The 20,236-nt window shown below is 33.9% G+C and overlaps 1 long non-coding RNA gene across 1 annotated transcript in view; it reads left to right on the plus strand.

The window, feature by feature from the left end:
* Nucleotides 1–1,244: 1,244 nt before the first annotated feature.
* The window catches only part of LOC122816352, a 273,092-nt gene continuing 254,100 nt past the window's right edge, over nt 1,245–20,236 (plus strand). Inside the window, exon 1 of the long non-coding RNA XR_006367077.1 lies at nt 1,245–1,468. This is a non-coding gene — a long non-coding RNA (uncharacterized LOC122816352). The remainder of the gene's footprint in view (nt 1,469–20,236) is intronic.

Consider the following 20,236-nt stretch of genomic DNA (forward strand, 5'->3'; position numbering starts at 1 on the left):
AAACCTTAATCACATGAATAAATTCACATGATGATTAAGTCACATGACATATAAAACTCTAGGAAAATCACATGAATAAGGTCACGACACAAGTCACACGATATATAAGAATGTAATAAAATCACATAATACAATAAAAATACAGCAAAGTACAATAAATGTAACTATTTGAAGCTGATAAAAATTAATTATTATTAATGTACTTTCATATGAAGTTTGCTTAAGTAGGGTTTTATGCTAAAAAAAAAAAACAATCAAGCTAGGAAGTTCGCTTAAGTAGGGTTTTATGCTAAAAAAAACAATCAAGCCAGGAGGGCTTTTTGTTTTGAAATGCAGTATCCATTTCAGTTCCTCTGTTTAAGTTTGATGCTTAATGTCACCTCCTCTTATTGCCTTAAAAACTATATATAAGATTATAAATTTAAAACTACCTGTGTGGTCAGTTTCAAGAATATGTTAACAAGTGCGTTAGTTGGAATATGTCTCCTGATATCAGACAGGTGGTTACATATTATTTCCTTTAATTTTTGATTACTTATTGAGTACATTTGGCTAAATATACAGTGTTAGAGGTATTGCAGTTCTCATAGGATCTGAGAAAAAAGTCTTGCCCCTAACGGTGTATAGCACTCTTGTCTGTATGTATGTAATTGCAGTAGATGCAGTTATTACATTTATATGTGCCACATTTTTTTTACTCTGGAACATATTCAGTCTTTGACTGTTCTTTATAACATAGCTTATTTTTTTCTAATTATTGCTCCTTCTGTAACTAAATGATGGTCTGTCCTTCAATTCTATGTCTAATTCTGGAATGTCTTTAAGTATGGACCAGTATTTCTTAATAATATGCTGTACTGCATAGGTATTCTTATTGTATGTCAAATTGCATCTTAAAGTATTACTATTCTGAGTTCTATCTTTCACTAAAGTAAAAGTGAATGTGCCCATAAAGTTGGCTGTAACTCACAATCTCATTTGTAATAGTTTCTAAGGTTCTGGTATTATAATCCCTCTCCTTGAAGGCATATGCAATATACTTTAGTTGTGAAAACAAGTATATCTAACTAAATAAGTTTAAATTATGTTTCCAGCTTAACTTTTATGAATAAATACATTGTAATTATAGGTGACGACAAAACCATATTAATATATGAATTACAATATTTTTTGACAGAGTTAAATGATTAGTAAGATCAGTGTACACAGAAAGTGTTGCTGCTCAGCTCTGTGTCCTGCATCTTAATGCTCACTATCACCATCACCACAAAATGTGTGGAATGGCAGGCAGCAAAGTGAAATGGGATGCAGCTTTACAACGTAATGTTTTGGAACTGGGAGATGGAGAAGAAAAAGTCGTGCTCTGCTAACTGCATGCTTTGTTTGTCTTTTTCAAAGTTGGCAACATGGCGTGGAGACTGATTTATGAAAGTGAATCTCTCAACTTTGCTAGAACTTTTCTAAACAGGTAAACTATATATGATCTCAAACAGATTATTAAAATTTTTAAAGTAAGAATGTATTGAAATAATACTCAGAATTGTGGCTGATTTCTTCCTGCATTAATACAGCAGCCATAAAAATCTGTAGCTGCGTCACTGCATAGTACCATTGATGTGACTTCAGATTATTGACACCAGGACTTCAAATGCTGACGCAGGTGCAGGTGATTCAAACCAGAAACAGGAAACTGTTGTCAAGCATCGCTTCCTTTTCTAATTGAAGCAATGTTGAAGTCATGAAGAAACACAGCTCAGTTGACATGAGCATTAACTAACTGCACTGAGAAAAGATTGAGGCACATTTCTCACTGAAACAGACGAAGGTTGTCAGAGTTGCCATAGTAACAGTGGGGTGGGTGCAATGTCTGTGATGGTATTCAGAGCAAATATAGTGGGGGTAGGGTACAGCATTTTTATATGGAAAGAAGCCAGTTTTTGAAAGTTATAGTTGATATTTGTTTGGAGTGTTACACTGATGCAATATAAAGAACAGATTACTCTGACAAAATAACATGTAAAAACTTTAGGATATTTTGCTCACATCATTCTTGGACCCCATTAACAAAATCTTTCTTTTCAGCTTTACAGAGTTACTGAAATGTATGCCTGAAGGAGCGGTATTAGAGAGAGATGGGGAAATTTTGTTCCAGTTTCTCTGGACTAGGCAGTTTTGAATAAACACTATTGTAAGGCATAATTGTTTTAACTACGTGATATCTTATCTGGCAGATCTGTAGTAAAGTTGAGCAAAAATATAGCTAAAATTAAAATATTTTATGCTCTTCATAAGTTCCCAGACATGCAAAAGCTTGATCCTTACAATCTCAATTATGTAACAGAAGAAACAAGCTGCTTTGTTGCAGGATATGGCATCAGTCTTGTGATTAAATGGGTAATGACATAGTGTTAGAGAGACGACAGCAAGTAAATACCGTGGATAAAGTAAATCACTGTAACAAATGCCTCAGAAAGGTACATATATAACCTGTATGAGGGGAGATTCAGGATGTTACAATACTGCCCAAAATTACAGGAAGCATTGGTGTAGCAGCCTGCTTTGGTGTCTCTTCCCCAGGTTACATATCACTTGTAATGAAATAACTGCTTTCTGATGGGAGATAAAGCATGAACAAATCTTTTGGTTGTTCCACCCATTACTCAGGCAAGACAAAAAATCCACTCATAGTAAGCTGCTAGACAATCTAGCATACATTCAGCCATGTGTCCAGGCAAGCAGTAGCTTATCACCATATCTGTCCCTTTATAGCCACAGCTTGGATGACTCACTGATATATAATCTAATGGCTGGCTTGGTGGAGTAAGAGAGAGATAGACACACAAAGAAAGAAAGCTAATTCTATTTGGGGTGTCATAGGGGAGGAATGGACGAAGAATAGTAACCTTTTAGACAAATGAATATTGAGGGGACATTACAGTCTGATGTGACATAAATAGATTAGGACATCATAGAGATAGCTCTCAAATGTCCAGATGTTTGCAGTATGTCCAGATTTTTGACACACATTTTTTGTCTGTTCCTCTTACAATTTGTTGTTTTTTTACAAATCATTGAGGATTGAAGTCATTAAATAATGGCATATATTTGAGTTTCAGACTTTATGTCCTTCAGAAAATGGCTGTTAACACAAATCCTATTATTCCATTAGCTTTCTACATTTGTAAGAACAATATTTAAAATCTGTCCCTATTTTTTAGGCTCTGTCCAGATTTCTTGCTCTACGAGGTTGAGAGGTATGATCATAGAAACTAATTTTAACATGAATCAATACAAATCAGAAAGAACAGCCAGAGATACAGCTTTGTGTATATGCTACAGTAATCACACTCAGACTTTTCATCAAATTCTTTCATACCATTTGAGTTAAGAGCTGGACTTGACTATTTGAGAGTGAATAGAAAGAGTTTAAGAAGAACAGGGTTACAACTATATTCTTATTTGAATAAAGGGCAGATGTATGACATGAAGCAAGATGACATTGTAGAAAAAGTTGACATGGCAGAGGGTTAAGAGATCTAATCACACATCTGGTGAACTAGTTTTAAGAGTAAACCTCGGAAGCTGTTACACCTGTCCGATGGTGGGAGGAAAGATGAAGCAGTTAATCCACTGTTTATTTTCTCTTGGTTGGCAAGGGATTCTCATGTCTTACTGATGACACCACGGGGTAATTAAGAATGCAGATACCCCAAACATCATGTTTATGAGTGTGTTGAATTGTATTACATGAGAGGAAGCAGAGTGTCTCACTTACTCCACATGGTGTAATTGAACACATGGAGTAGAAGGGCTTAAGGAGAATGAAGAATTTCTGTATCAGAATAGCAGTACAATCTGATGATCCCTCACACAGGAGTACTTAAACCAGACAGTTACCATCTCATCCTCCATGTATATCACTACTGAGTTTCTAACCATGACTTTGTTCAAACTACTATCTACATCACCTCTAATGACTGCTCTTTTGTATCACACTTCCTTCCTTATCTATAGCAATACATCATGCATTTCCTCTCACTATATCTCTTTCTCTGTTTCAATATGACTATTACAGCATATGTGAGAGAATTACTTCATTACTACTAGCAATCAATAACTGTCTTCTTTTACTTTGCAGGAAAACTTCTCTATACTGTTATTGTACACATGCAAATCCAAAACAAATAAAAAAAATATATTTTAATCCTTTGTAATTCCACTTAATATCAATTCATTTTTGTCCACTTTCTAACTTCTTCATAGGCTCTTAGGTTCATAAGTACTAGGCTAACTGCCCTTGTGATGCATTTTAACCTAGCTAATTTTACTTAACCCATATGGTACTAGATTGTTCTTATCCATTCCACGGTTGATAATTATATAATACTTGGGATCATACCATATAGGTATCATGTTTTAATTCTACTGTATTTTCCAGACAGAGGCTAGATAGGTCATTCTTGGAACAGTCTACTACCATGGTTAACAAGATAAATTATCTCCATAATTTACCTGCTGGAAGAGACAGCTTCTTTTTTGTGCCTTGTAGTAGGTGGATATAATCCAAATTGCCTCTTATTTGTTGAGATTGTTGGGAAAGATTTAGCCTAAATAAGGATTATTTATTTTTTAAGTATTTTATTTGTTTTATTTATTTACTCTGTGTTGATCTGTTTTCAGGGGAGAATTGAGGTGGTAGCAGATTGACTTGGGGTGGGAATTTGGCCAGGGTACTAGAGAACTTCTCGGACTCATTTATATGAAAAAAAAAACAAAAGAAATCCAGAAAGCTCAAGTCAAGTCTGGTATCCCACCTATGACCCAGAGTGTGAGGGTACTAAGAAGAAAGAGAGTAAAAAGGATTAGTCTTCTGTTAAGTAGGCAGATGGATGAGTGTTCCTGTTCAAATGGAATTGATAATGAATGAAGTAATGGAATTCTATTAAAATTGATTATAACAGGAACAGTCCTCCATCTACCTACTTAATTGAATAAACTATGTGAAACTTCAACAAGGCATCTTTTTTCACAGAGAGAGAGAGAGAAAGAGTCTCCTAGATCTGGTAGCTAAATTGATTTTATGTGGTCTAATAATTTATACAAGCAGGAGAGATTGAGTACAACTTCCTTTCCTAGAGCAGTGGTGGCTGGTAGGAGACTGTGTGCAAGTCGGTATGGAAGAATGCAATAAAAAGAACAGGGTGTCTGTGAATGCAATGGGGCATAGCAATGCTGACTCAGGGAGTTTATTTCAGCAAAACTTGTTTGCATCTAGTCAAATTGTAAAAACAGAAAATGTGTTATCACAAAAGGATTCTGTTATTACAACCAAAGGGTTTGGGGGCTTGAAAGATGACATATTACAACATCTAATCCAGAATGATGAAACAAAGAATGGGCAGGAGGTATCATGGGAGATATCATTAATAAGCCATGCTGAGAGTAGAACAGCAAAATAAATACAGAAATGGAAGGAAGAGACAGATATAAATAAAAAAAAAGACTCATTCAAATGTGGTAACAGAGATGTTTGGAAACAAGATGAAAAAAGAGTACAACAGAAAAAAGTGACAGCCAGAATTAAAACGAAAGAACGTAAACCTTTTGACAGATATGACATTTGGAACAGGGTCATGATAACATTGGGAATTCAAGCTGAAGAGGCAACATAATTTATATTAATTGGTAATCAGAATTTTTGAGACATTATTTTTGAATCAGGAGAGGGATTTGAAAAAGTATTAAATGGATATGAAAAGAATAAAAATGTTTTTCTATGGAAAAATTTTACAGTGACTAGGCAAAACAGAGAAACTAAGAAAGGAATTCATATTCTATTCAGAATGGATACTGAAAGAGAGATTTTCCAAAAATATATTGAAAGATTATGTCACAATATACTTAGCAAAGTTAAATATATTGTTAATCGAAGTTTATGGACAGGAGGTGGGAATGTCTGGTTGTTCTAAAAATGTTGGAAAAGACCTAATGTAATATATATTGATGGGGTGAGAGGATCTGTAATGCATTGGGGTTAACCCAAAACATTTTTTTTGTCAGGCAGTGGAGCATTTGATTGAGATATGTAGCAAAGGACAATGTGCTTTGTACCAGGAAAAAGACATGATAATAAAGATTGTGCAGTATAGTGCAATAAATGTAAAAAGTTAGACATATTAGGATGCATTATAATGTAGAAAATACTATGTGCATTGCACTAGTCTATTTTAGAAATTCTTATAGCTTGTTTAAATATGTTTTTAAAGAACTTAAGAAACAAGTTATATACCCAGACAATGGAAGATTCTTTAGTTGTTCCAATACCTAAGGGAGGTGAAACTACATTGGTTGAGAATTATAGACCCATTAGTCTAAGGAGCTGTTCTGAGTGTCTCATTAGTAAATATATATTGGATACATTAGGTTCATGTAGAGACATAACCCAACATGGACTTACCAGGAGAGATCCTGTTAGACAAATGTATTATCATTCTACCAACCATTATGGGAAGCACTTGTCAATGGGTTAACAGTGAGTGTTATCTATTTGGATATGGATAAAGCATTTGACACTATCCCTCATGATAAAGTAATATTCTAAATGTTAGAACGTAATCTGAATCATTATGTGATAAGGTGGGCTAATAACTGGTTATGTTTTAGAACTAGTAAAGTTCACTTGGGAAATACCTTATCCAAGTCTAAAAAAACTTCTGGAGAACCTCAGGGCTCTGTTTTAGGGCCAGTCTGATCTGGACTTTTTATGATATTGTTTCCTATAAATTTGGATTAGTAAGGATGACTCTAAGATAGGGTCAGTTGTTGCTACAGTTGAGGATCACAGTAAAGTCTAGGGTTGCTTGGATGAATTATATAAATTTTCATCTGTTACTAAAATGAAATATAATATAAAAAAGCTTCTCTTCATTTTAGTAGTAATCATTATTTCTGTCTTTATGTATTGAATTACATCTCTTTTAGAAGTAGTGAGCAATGTTAAGGATTTAGGAATAAAAGTTGATTGTGACTTTTAATTTTGATTTACATCTTATGAATATTATTAGAAGAAGCTATCTAGATATTAAAAATATTTAGAGAACCTTTGTATGTAGGAATTGGGAAATTTTGGTCCAACTATTTAAAACCATAGTAAGATCTGAGATAGAATATGTTGGAAATGTATGTATGTTTAATTTATTAAAAAGTGAATAATCAGAAAAGATACAGAGATTGTATACCTGACAGATAAAGAGTTTTAGGGGGAAGATGTATTTAGGTAACCTTAGGGAAATTTATTTATTTTCAATAAGTTATAAATTATTTACTGGTGATTTAATGTTTATGTATATGTGTTTTAAATCAGAAAGATTAGAAGTGTGGGTATAATGAAAAATTATCATCAGTAAGGACCTAGAAATAAAAAAATATTTGTTGGTAATCCCTAAATATAAAGGTTTGAGTTTTGGGCAATTCTTTTAATTTTATAAATGCTTGCTGATGGAGATATCTGCATTATAATTAGAAAGAGTGTTACAATTTGTTTATTTAAAAATGCATTAAATTAATATTTAGGAAATAGGGTTAATGATACTGGACAGGTTGGGGCAGACTCCTTGAAGGCATAGGCCTGGAGTCTGTAGAACACTGAACACTGAACAGTGAAGATGAGGAATAACATTAACAGGATAAATGAGACTGCTACAGAAGTAAAAGTGTCAGAGAGGAAGATATTTTACAAGAAGTGCAAGAAGGGGAAATGCAACAGGTTGAAAGTAAAAAAGAGAGGGAAGATATTTATATGTAAAGTAAAGAAAAAGAAATCAATGAAAAAGGTGAAGAGAGGAAAGTTTGAGAAGGCATGTGGTAATAGGAAAGACTTCATTTAGTAAAAGAGTTAAAGACAGAGAAAATAAAATAAAAAACATGAAAGAAAAAATTAAATGGATAATTTGTAAGTAATTACATTAAATGGAAGCAGTTAATAGTTAAATAAGGGATGTAAAAAGGCTGATGGCATACCAGTGTTGTGACAAGATATAAGCTGACACTATAGTTTTAATAGGAGTAATATTTTTGAAAAAAGAAAACAATTAGAAATGTTATGGAGAAAACGTATCATATGGAAGATGAGTAGAAAGATGTTCTGGAATTGCAATTGTTGTGTAAAAAAGAATATATAACAATTATGGATAACATAATAGTGAGGACAAGAAAATTACCTATAATAGAAGAGGACACATACATAGAAAAAAATATGAAATCAGAAATATTTTTTTTTCTCAGAGACAATAAGAAAATAGAGGGAAGAATAATCAAATAAGTCTTTAGCATCATGAAGCTGCATGGGCAAGGTTTGGAACTACTTCAGATTATATCAAGATAGATTAAGGTATAAAAAAGCAAATAAGATTAATATGACATATCTGTGAAGAAATGGTAAACAGTTATGGAAAGATCACTTTGCCAGATTTATGTATAAAATTGGACTAGATGGAGGAAAAATGCAAAAGAATAGTGAAACAAGAATATAAGACAATGCAAAGAGAATGGTATATGAGTGATTTAAGAAACTACAATAAAATAAAACCTGTAGGATTTAATGGGAGCTGATAGTTAAGAATACATTGGCATGGAAAAGTTGTATAGATAAAATAATATGAAATAATACATTTATTAAAGAATCAAGTACAATGAAAAAAAAAATTAAAATGCAACATTTAATAATAAAACAGATGTAATCAGTGGAAGGTTATGTAGAAAATAAGCAACAAGATATTTAGAGAGAAGTTAGTTTTTTGGAAAGAAAAAATATTGAGATAGTAGTAAAAATAAAATACAAAATGGGAATGTAATAAATTTAAAGATTAAGAAAATTAAACTTTAAGGAAAGTGATAAATTTAGAAGAAACAGAAAAGATTTTGAAATCGGACAAAGAAAATTTCTTACCTAGATTTGATGGGTTAGATGAAAAGTTTTACAAAAATATGGAGTAAAGTCTGAAAAAAATCATAAATGTTATAAATGAAAGGAAAGAACAAGGCTTTGAAACTAATAATTGTGATTGAGTAATAAGACTAATTTGGAAAAAGGAGAAAAAGAATTCGAAAAACTGGAGACCAATTTCATTAATGAATACAGCTTTTAAAATGTTATTGAAAAATTATGCAACTAAGAATGGAGAAAATACTAGAGAATAAGTGAAAAGAAGAAATATATGGAATATGAGGACAGTGAGTGAAATGATGATGATTGTAAAGGAAATAGTTTATTGTATACAAGAAGATGGAAAAGAGGCTAGAATAAAATGGACAGATGTAGTAAAAACATAACATCATAAGAGAACAATTATGGCATGGTTTAGAGAAATTTAATGTTGATTAAAAATTAGATTGTTTAAGGTAGCATAAACTGTATGACATGGGTCAAAGTAAATTACTGGATAAATGAAAGATGAAAATAGTAAGAGGTGTTAGCAATGGATGCTCTCTTAGTAGCTTATTTTCACTTTAAATATGAGTGCAGTTATAAGTCTAGTAAATAAAGGAATGGCAGAAGTTGTTTATGAATTTGGGGAGAAATAAAAATTCCTATAATGATGGCATATGCAGATGATGCAGTATTTATTGCTAGAAACATTGGCTGGATGATGGGGTAATAAAGAGAGATGAAAGGCACCTTGATTGTATAGACATAAATATAAAGATAAAAGTAAAGGAGTTGGAGAAACTCTTAAAAAAGCAGGAATCTATATCAGGGAGTTGGAGAAACTCTTAAAAAAGCAGGAATCTAAATCAACAAGAGGATTTAAATTTTAGAAATTGTATTTGGAAGTTAAGAAGATATGGAAATGGAAAAATATTTTAAAGAAACAAAAGATACATGTAAATTATTACATTTTGTAAATGTATTTTTATGTAAAAAGGTATACTTAATAAATAGTTATGTATTAGGAAAGTTAGGATATTTTGGATCAGTTATGACAAGTCCATCAGAAATAGAGTAAGAAACTATACTTTTTGTTCATTTTTATAGAGATCAATCTTAAAATGAGTGAAAAAATAAATAGCATATAATGAAATAGAGAAAGGGAGATTATGTATAAAACAAATCCTGTATTTTAGCTTCATTATGTTTGTATAAGATTTAATGAGGAAGGAAATATGAAAAGGACAACATAGTGATTCAGATAGTAGAAAAGTATGAGGAATAATGGGAAGAAAAAAATAAAAAGAATGGGGAGGAGAAAGAAAATAATACAGGAAAACATTTGTGAACGGAAGTTAAATATTAATGAAAAAAGTAAAAGAATAATATGTGATGAAATTCAATGAGAAAGCGATCAGGAGGAATTAAGTAAAGAAATAAATGCTATCAACAGAATAAGAAAAAAAAGATTTAAATCATGTGAAGAGGAACAGGGCTTCATTTGGAGAATGATGATCAAAAGATTGCTGATGAAAGAAGAAGAAATGAAATGAAGTATAAAGGTATTAAATATGTTTGGTGTGTGATGAAACTGAAACTATGACACATGCTTTCTTCAACTGGTTCAGAGCAAAAAGATTAATGGAAATGTTAAATAAATGATGGGCATTGTTGAAAGAAGATGAAATGGAAAGTATTGTATATGAGGTCTATAAACAATAAGATATAGAATCAATAGATAGGAAAGATAAAACATGAATGGCTATTATATCAGATTTGGCAAGCAAGGGTGAAAGAATGCTATTTAAATAAGTAGGGGATGAAATAGATATTACAAGTAAATAAAATGTTGGTATAAAAAGCACAAGTAAAAGTCAAAAGCCATATACTTTCTGCATTAAGGAGCTCAACAGTTTATTCAATATTTGTTGATAGTCAGAGTTGAATTGTCAGCATTTATTCACTAAAGCATTAGTGTTTTTCTATATTGTCACTAGAATCCCATGTTTAGGTTTACATGTAGTTTCAAAATAGTTTTTTATATTAGGTTGTTGCTATAGTTAGGGTATTCAACTGTGAATTTAATGGTGAATTCAACTGTGACTTTAAACACAGATTTTTAATTAGTGTTTTAATTTTAATCAAATAAATGTCATATGATTCAGCTCAGCTATATAAAGTAGTAGCAGTTGGAAAATGGTTGTATTCTGAAGAAGTCAAGTATAAAACTGATGAAAGTGCTAAATTAAATTTCTTTTGCAGTTCCAGTATCTGCTTTGGAGTGCGTTTCTCTTTTGTTTTGTTACAAAAAGAATATGAATTAATTCTAAAATTTAACACACTGCATCGCTTTGGCCTAAATAATAAACATAACTGGAAACTGTTGATTGGTTGAATGATTTTTTTTTTAATCTAGGCATTGGTTTTATTTTATTTTTTATTTTTATGTATTTTTTTTATTAAAGTACTTTAAGCATTTTGCTGAAAAGCTAAATCTGAATAACGTTTTATTTTTGGATGTAGGGTAGTTAAAAATACACACACACACACACACACACACACACATATATATATATATATATATATATATATATATATATATATATATATATATATATATATATATATATATATATATATATATATATGGGTCTACTTTATTTTGCTGAAAACTCATTTCATTGAAATTTAAATGACTGGGACCAATTCACTGAAAGTTCACTTCACTGAAAACTCATTTCACTGAAACTCATTTCATTGAAAGTTATATATGGCCTTTTCCCCACTGTAGTGTGATTCTGGAGTTAGTATATATAGTAAGGGTGGGTGTGGGAGGCATAGCCACCTACATTGTGGGGTATGGGGGGGTGAAGCCCCCCACATAGTTTGGTTATATGATGAGTTCTGGAAAGAGTAATTCATTGCACTTATAAGTATCCATCTGTATGCTTTAAAATGTTTACAATATGTGGGGGGCTATGCCCCCACACCCCCCAATATATACACTGCAATATACATACATATATACATACATACATACCTACATACAAATATTTCAAGCACAGGCATTAATACCCTTCTAACTTGCCAATATACCAAAATACGTGTTCCCATAATAAATGTCCAGACTGTTCTTAAAAGTATCTAAACTAGTACTTACTATAATGTAATTTGCTAGTCTGTTCCATGCATCAGCTGCTCTCTTAGAGAACCAGTACACTTCTTATTCCTATAGAATCTTCTACACAGGTTGTCTGATAATTCTTTAGTACTTTTTGACCAAACATTGCCAGAGGTAGTTGCCTCTAAATGCCCTAAATACCTGAATATTATCTCCTCTTAGATATCTGTAAGGGAAACTCTACAAGTTCAGATATTTAGTCTTTCATAAAAACTTAAATTTTTACATCCATGGATGCCCTTGTTATATTTCCACTGTACTCTTTCCAGTTTACTCATGCTTCTTCCATACTCAAGTTTGGGTCTAATATTACTAACAAACAATGACCTCATCATTTTTAATTTCCTAGACTTTATAAATATTTTTAAAAAATGTATAGTTATATAACTATCATTAACTAATTGGTTGATATGATTAGAATAACTCATAGCTGAATCTACCCATATACCCAGGTCCTTGCAGGAGTCTACAGTTTCAATCACTGTGTGCTATATTAACTATTCACCTTTCAATTTATGTCTCCCAAATTTCATATGCTTCATTTTTGATGACTTTATCAACATATTATTGTTTTGTGCCCAAATGGTCAATTTATTCAAATTATTTTGTAGAGATTCTTATCTGTAACACATGTAATCAGTTTACCCAATTTTAGGGCATCTGCATATTGACTGTAGAACATCTCAGATGAAAAAAGTTAGGTCTGAAAGATACAATCTAAACAGGTAAGGTCCTAGGACAGATCCCTGTGAGACACCCTGACTGTAACCAAGGATTTCACCTGTCCAGTTCCTGTATGATACTTGCCATGTCCAATCTGTAAGTCATGCAGTTATCCATATTATCAAGAGTACATCAATACCTGGTTAGTTTAATTTATTGATTAGTGTTTTGTATATGACCCTGTCAAATGCTGAAGTTAAATCTATATAAATTACATCACAGCACAATTTTTCATTCATAGCTATTATCATATTGTTATAGAACATCATGTTACAGGTGGTAATAGATCTATTTTCAACATATGCATGCTGATATATGGTTTCAAGTCCCAACCTATCCAATTCTGACAATAACTTATCCAATATTACCTTCTCCATTATTTTTCCATAACATGAAAGTAGACTTAGGGGTCTATATGACTTTGGGTTTGTCCTACTCCCCTTTCCCTTAAAGACAGGTTTAATAAGTGCATGTTTTCAATCTTGAGGAATCGTCCCATATTTATATGACTTAGTGTATAATAGATATAATCATATTGTAAGTTCTTGCTGAAGTGTTCTAAGGTCATTCTTAATAATTCCATCTACTCCCTGTGCTTTGTTTGGATCCAGTTTGTGCAGTTCTTTTTCAATATAATCTAATTTGATTCCAATATCTGGGGTTACCTGGATTCAGTAGGACAACCTATCACCGCTTTTGTGGAGCCAAACTGTTTTGCATAAGATTTTGTGAATAAATCTATAATGTGGTGGTTTGAGAATAAATTTTAGAATCTGCACACAGTTTATTAATTTGTATGTCTTTACCCCCTCCCACACCTTATGTATCTATAAAAAGGTTTCCTATTATGCTCAGTATCTTTATGTAAATTTCCTTCAATTTTTTTTAAGATATTGTCTGACACTATGCTTAATCTGTTTGTCCAGCTTGTTTATTTTAGTTTTCAAAGTTGTAGTTAGACTTTGCTTCCATTTCTTAAATTTTTTGCCTCTCATCTTAATTAGATATCTTTTTCTTATGGAAATACATCCCCCTGATGCTGTATGCCTGGATCCTAATGTTAAACATTTTTTTTTTATTTTTTACACTCAAATAATTTCTCTTTCAAAACTCTTCATATTCCATATGCAGTTTTTCCTCTGAACACCTCACTCCAGTTAGTTTTACACAGTGACTGTTTTGCTTCCATATAATATGTAAGTTAACTTCTGTGCATTGGTTTAGATTTCAGTTTCGTAGAATTAGCTAGAAACAAATTAATCTTTATAACTCCATGATCACTGCACATGAATGGTGATAAAACTTGACTTGAAGTAACAGTAATTTCTTTAGGAACACAAATAATGTCTGGTATGTTTCGCCCCTGGCAGTTTTTTTTTTTTTTTTTTTTTTTTTTTTTTTACCATCTGAAGCAATTGTTGTTCCTGAATATACTCTGTGAATAATTTCCTTACTAATGTTGCCGAATCAATATTATTCCAGTCTGTTTCTGGTAAACTTAAGTCCCCAGCTAATATTATTCTTCCTTTCATGCAAGAAATGTTTGAATTCCTCTAGGTCATCTGCACTTGACTTTGGTGGTCTATACACTCCAACTATTGTTATATGTTCCAGGCTTGGCTTTATTGTCATAGTTACACAGCCTATAGTATTGGTGTTAACACTGAACATGTGATTATCACAAGTCTCATAACTATCTTTAATCCCTATCATACAACCTCCACCTGCTTTTTTGTTAGAATGTCTACTACAGTAAAAATAGTTAGACAGAACTGGTTTCCAGTCATTGCTCTTTAACCATGTTTCACAAACAATAACAACATCAATCTTGTGGGAATGTAGCAAATTTTCTAATAAAAAAAACTTTATTATTAATGCTCCTAGCATTAACAACCATCAGACCTGCATCAAATATTGCTGTCCGTGAACTGTTACATTTTCGACCTAGTAAAAATTCTACTTAGTATTTGTCAAATATTGTTAAATATCTGCTGCAAATGTTCTCTTTCCTGATCTTTACAAATGCATGCTATCCTGTCTGAACACGTGTGCCCAAAACTAGGCTTGTATGCTGTACAAATTTCCATTTTTTAAAACAGGACATTTTTTTCCATGTAGGCATTTTACCCCAAAAAATCTTTTCATTCACCATGTACTGACTAACCTTTCTATAGGTGATTTATGAAAAATATGTCTTAACACCCATACAAGCTATACTATCTAAGAGGGCTTTAAGTTCCCAACTAACAGTCAGAGAATCCTTGTGGATGACATTATTTGTACTGACATGAATAAAAACAGATCCATACTTCCTTACACTAAGGGGTTCCATGGCTTGTCTCACAACTTCTATTTTTGCTCCTGGCAAGCATAACACTATTCATTGTTCATTATCATCACTGCAAATATAAGTATCAGTTCCTCTAATAATTGAATCTCCAATTACAAGAATATCTTTGCTGACCATCTCTGAAGAATCTTCAGTTTCTAATACAATCATTTCTGCTCTATAAATTGTTATGGAGGATAGATCTTCATCACCATTAGTCTTATTAATCCCACTGTTTTCATTGTGCATTAAATTCTCATCCAGCTGGCATTGTAAATCCACAGCTTGAGCCATGTAGTCAACGTCCGTCTTTCTCTTCTTTTTTCTTACAGTAATGTTCTTCAATCCTTCCACGTTCAGTTTTGATTTCTTCCTTTTCACCTGCCCCTTGCCTCCTTTTTCTACCTTTTCCATTGGAAAGGTGATGCCTTTTTCTGTAGGCGGAGGGTTTTCTGATAGACAGATATCTTCATTCCCTGTCACCAGTGCGTTACATAACAAAGCAGAATCCTTTTTACTGCGTATTCTCTTTCCTTTACAGTCATCAGTTTCTTTTTCTTCCTTGTTATTTGTTGAGAACTTCTTCTTCCTTTCTTTCTTTTTTTGTTTCCTTCTAAACAAACCGGATCCTCAGATTGCTGAGTACTTGCATCCACAATTCCATAGTTCTCAGGGGTCTCATCATGTTTCATAGGGGTTGAATGATCTTTGCAAACAATAGACGCATCATTTTCTAAATTTGTTTTATTTGGTCTTTGCCTAACATTATGTATCTCACCAGTCCTGTCATTAATATATGAAACAGTTCTCCAAGCTGTGCCAATTGCACAACTGCAGTCATCATTAAGTCTAGATTTACTTCTAACAATGGTAAGCAAATCATCCAACTTTTGACACAAGAAGCACAGATCACCAGTGTTAGAATCTGTTACCTTTAAATATGCATAGCATTTATTACACTGTACAAGACATTTGTGCATTAGCAAATGATTAATTGCATACTCATTTAAGGAATCCATATTCAGCTTCAAACAAAATATTGTAAAAGAAAAGCTGTTGTTTGTCTTTTCGGCTTTTCCCGGTTAGGGGTCGCCACAGCCGAACTCCAGTCTGCTAATGATTGGCAGTAGATTTTTATGGTGCCGAGTTGCCAGCCCGATGCCCAACCTTCAACAAAGGCACGCCCATTCACGCATGTCTTTCGAATGCCACTCGACCGTGGGGAGGACAGACAGAATAATCAAAATTAGTAACCACAGAATTCAAAGAGAACTTAAATCAACTTCTATGACAAAAAAAAATTCACAGAAGCAATACACAACTAAATACTAAAGTAAGTACAGTAAAATTGTTCTGACAGAGCAAGTTCTGCAGTTGCACTTCTTTTTAACAGTAAAGATGAACAGATCACAAGCCAGGGTAGGATTGTTTAGATAAGCTAAGCTTATGCATGTTTCTCACACAGTAAGGTACTATATTTTCATTTTCTTAATTTTGTTTTTGCTGTGCAGAGGTGAGGCAGTGACAGGGCTAAGTAGAGAGACTCTAATAATTGGGAGCATTTTAGTGAAGCAATATATAGGTTCATAGGTTCATAGGTGTTTACTAGGCTAATGGTCCTGGAGCCTTTACAAGCCTAGCCCATAAAAGTTCCCTAGGATCGTGCCGCCCAACGTTAGTTCCCAGTGCCCCTATCAAGTAGAGCCACTGGAGTGATCCCTGGGGTGAACTTTTTATTACCCATCCACTCATCAAGATTTCTCTTGAAGAAGGACAGCGAGGTGCTCTTCTTGACATGTATGGGAAGTCTATTCCAGAGCATAGGCAGTCTCTGTGTGAGGAACCTGTCCCTCCAGCATGTTCTGTTGATTGTGGTAATGAGGTTGAGGTCTCTGGATCATGTGGTGTGGAAGGATTGGGATTTCTTTAGATGTAGCATTTCTAACAGAGCTGGGTCAGACATAGCTTTGTAAGTCAAGCAAAGATCACCTCTAAGTAGATGATATGACACAGAGAATAGCTGTAGTCTTTTGAGTATGTCTGCGTAGGACATGTGTTTAATGCCCAGGATCCTCTTTGTGAGGTACTTCTGTGGCCTCTCCATCTGTTGCAGGTGTCTAGTGAGGTACATGTCAAATGGGGTATTATACTCAATGATTGATCTAATGAGGGAAGTGTAGAGAGAGACGATGACCTCTTTCTTCCTGGATGCAAAACCCTTGGTAATCAGATGTGCCACATAGAAGGACTTTCTGACCACTGTGGCAATGTGGTGTCAACCTGCGTCCCCAGATCTCTTATAACACCTAATAAAAATAATATAAAAAATGATAATTTTATTTTTAGATAGGAATTATTTTCAATAAATAGTTAAAAAAGCATATTTTATAGTATGTGGAAAAATACAAAATAATTCTGCAGACTGAGTCTACAGAAGCAGTCTATAGAAATACAGATGGAAATATTAAAATAAAAGATTTATTATGTAACTTAAAAAGCATTTTTTTCTGAGTTCCTATTTGTTTTGTTTAGAAATCTTTGAAATATTTTACTGGATGTTTTGAATGATGTGGACTTGTTTATATATCAAAGAGGCCAAATTTTAGGCAACCATTTAGTACACAGTTACTTTAAAAGATGTAGATTAGGATTTAATGATAATATTACTACAAATGTTTGCATAATATTTGCTCGCAGCACACTTACCCACTACCTCTTTCTCAAAAAGGCAAGTTCACTAACACTCACTTGCTTGAGCTTACTTAAGTATTATCCTTCTCAACAAATGACCGTATTGTACTGTATAGACCTACCACAGTCTTAATTCTAACCCCATAATTACCACCTAGTCTCAAATCTTATTCCTTACACCCTAAAGTTAAAACTACAACCTACCTTACTAAAACCTAAATACCAGGATTTCTCACTCACTTTAAAAATTCTCTCCTGCTCCATAACCCTAAAATTCCCTTCTTGCTATCTAACCCCCAAATTCTACAACCACTCTTTAACTGTAAGATCCCCCATTCCTGCTACTTCTATATGGCTGCCTCACTTACTTCAATCAAACTCAAATAAAGTGATTAGGTAAGGTGCTACAACTGCTTGCCTGAACTCATACTCAAGTTGGAGCACAAGCTGTAGCCCTCATTTCCTTCGCTTTGAGACAGTGGTCTTCAAGAGCTTGGGACTTAAGTGCATGTAATAATATCATTAATAATAGTTTACATTCACAGGAAAATGCTTCCTGTGGATTATGTAATATTTAGAGCTAGGTTGCTAACATGGTTGAAATTATAGGTAATTTGAAATATCAGTATCAAGGGTGTTACACTTATAACACAAAAAAGTGATGTCCGTGTGATAAAATGCCTGTGGTCTCTGCTACATTGGTCAAACAAAAATGAAATGTAAGTCTAGATTTCAAGAGCATATGAATGATATTAAATACAAAAAAAAAAGAAAATATTGCAGACCATATAATAAAAATGCATAAGGGGAATTTTAATACTACTAAAGCATGTATGTTGTTATTGGTTAATAAAGGAGACAGCAATGATAATAAAACAGAAATTATTTTATTATAAAAAGAATCAGAATTCTAAAATCTAATGCATTGCATCATTTGGCCCTAATGTTGAACTTATTAGGAGAATCTTGATTTGCTGATTGCATTGATTTTTAATTATTTAAGCATGGGTTTTATTTTTATTTTACTTTTTGTTTTTACGTCCTTGAAGGCATTTGCTGAAGAACTAGATATGTTTAAAACAGTGAAAGAAAATGCTCTGTTATGACAATTCATTATTTTTTCTTTAGTGCTAGCATGTTCATCACCTAGCAAGGTGCAAGATGTATATTCCCCGGGATTCATGAACCTTGCTCCAGGCGCACGCATGGCGTAGGCGCCACAATGCCAGACATGGCCGCCGAGCGATTCAGGTATGATCCAAACCCACGTGCATCAGCGGCGTACACCGGAGTTGCGCCGCCTCTGGCGTAGGTATGTTAAATACCCCATGTGCGGTGTTGCACCATGCAAATGAAAGCAAGTAGCGATTCACGAAGTGGCGCAGGCGTAGCATAACAGCACGGCAATGTAAACCAAAAAAAACGGTTTACATATATCCAAACATGACATAGGAGTAACGGAAGGCTGCCAACGTCATGTGTCATAGTGGTGCAACATGGCAATGTGGAAAGAAACCAAGAATGTCAAAAGAAAACATTCAGAAAATGTAAATAACGACATAAATGTTATGTACGCAAAAAGCACAGCAGAACCCCAGGACATGTCCGCGGAAGGTGAGGAACAATGAAGTGATATGACAATGCCGTAAAAGAGCAGTATAAGACACATCAGTATCACAGACACAATACACCATAGTATGAATGGAAAGCCACAACCACAGCCCAAGGGTTGCCAAGGAGTGGCGTTGGTGTCTGGCGCCGTAACCATGTATTAGTAGTCAATGCCATGCAAATGAGGCAGATAATACTGAATCGCAAAACCCCGCTGCGTAAGGCTGCACCAAACGGCGCAGCGGTAAAACACCGAGGAGTAGCCTAGAGGGAATACCTGTCAATCGCAGAGGGGTGTGCCACTGTAGGAGGAAGCACATTGGAGCCCAGCAAACCTGGGCTGTACAATGCACATCACAGCATCAGGACCGGCGTGTGAGGAAATAGATGCGCTGAGAGTATACAATGCGCGCACAGATGCATGTGCATGAGGATGACTACGTTCCCCAAACCAGTCATGTGACGGCCGCCCCGTCAACAACCATGGATACAGGAAGGTGATGCGGAGAATATGAGGAAATGCGGAAGCAGTGTAATTGGAGTCGTAATGAGCAATTAACACCAATCAACCGACGAAGGGCAATCGGCGGCAGCTGACAACTCTGCATGCAGAAACCTGCAAAACGGGAAAGGGGAGGAATATGAATGCAAAGAAAGTAGTGGATGTTGCAGAAATGCAAAGAGCGAGCACCGATACAGCACAGCCAAGGAGAGAGTTAGCATAACGGCAGCAGACAAAATGCATGAGATGCCATGTGCCTGCAGGATGCACTCC

The sequence above is a fragment of the Protopterus annectens genome, chromosome 12.part0 (genome assembly GCF_019279795.1).
Source record: "Protopterus annectens isolate FY-2018-M chromosome 12.part0, PAN1.0, whole genome shotgun sequence".
Classification (NCBI taxonomy): domain Eukaryota; kingdom Metazoa; phylum Chordata; order Ceratodontiformes; family Protopteridae; genus Protopterus; species Protopterus annectens.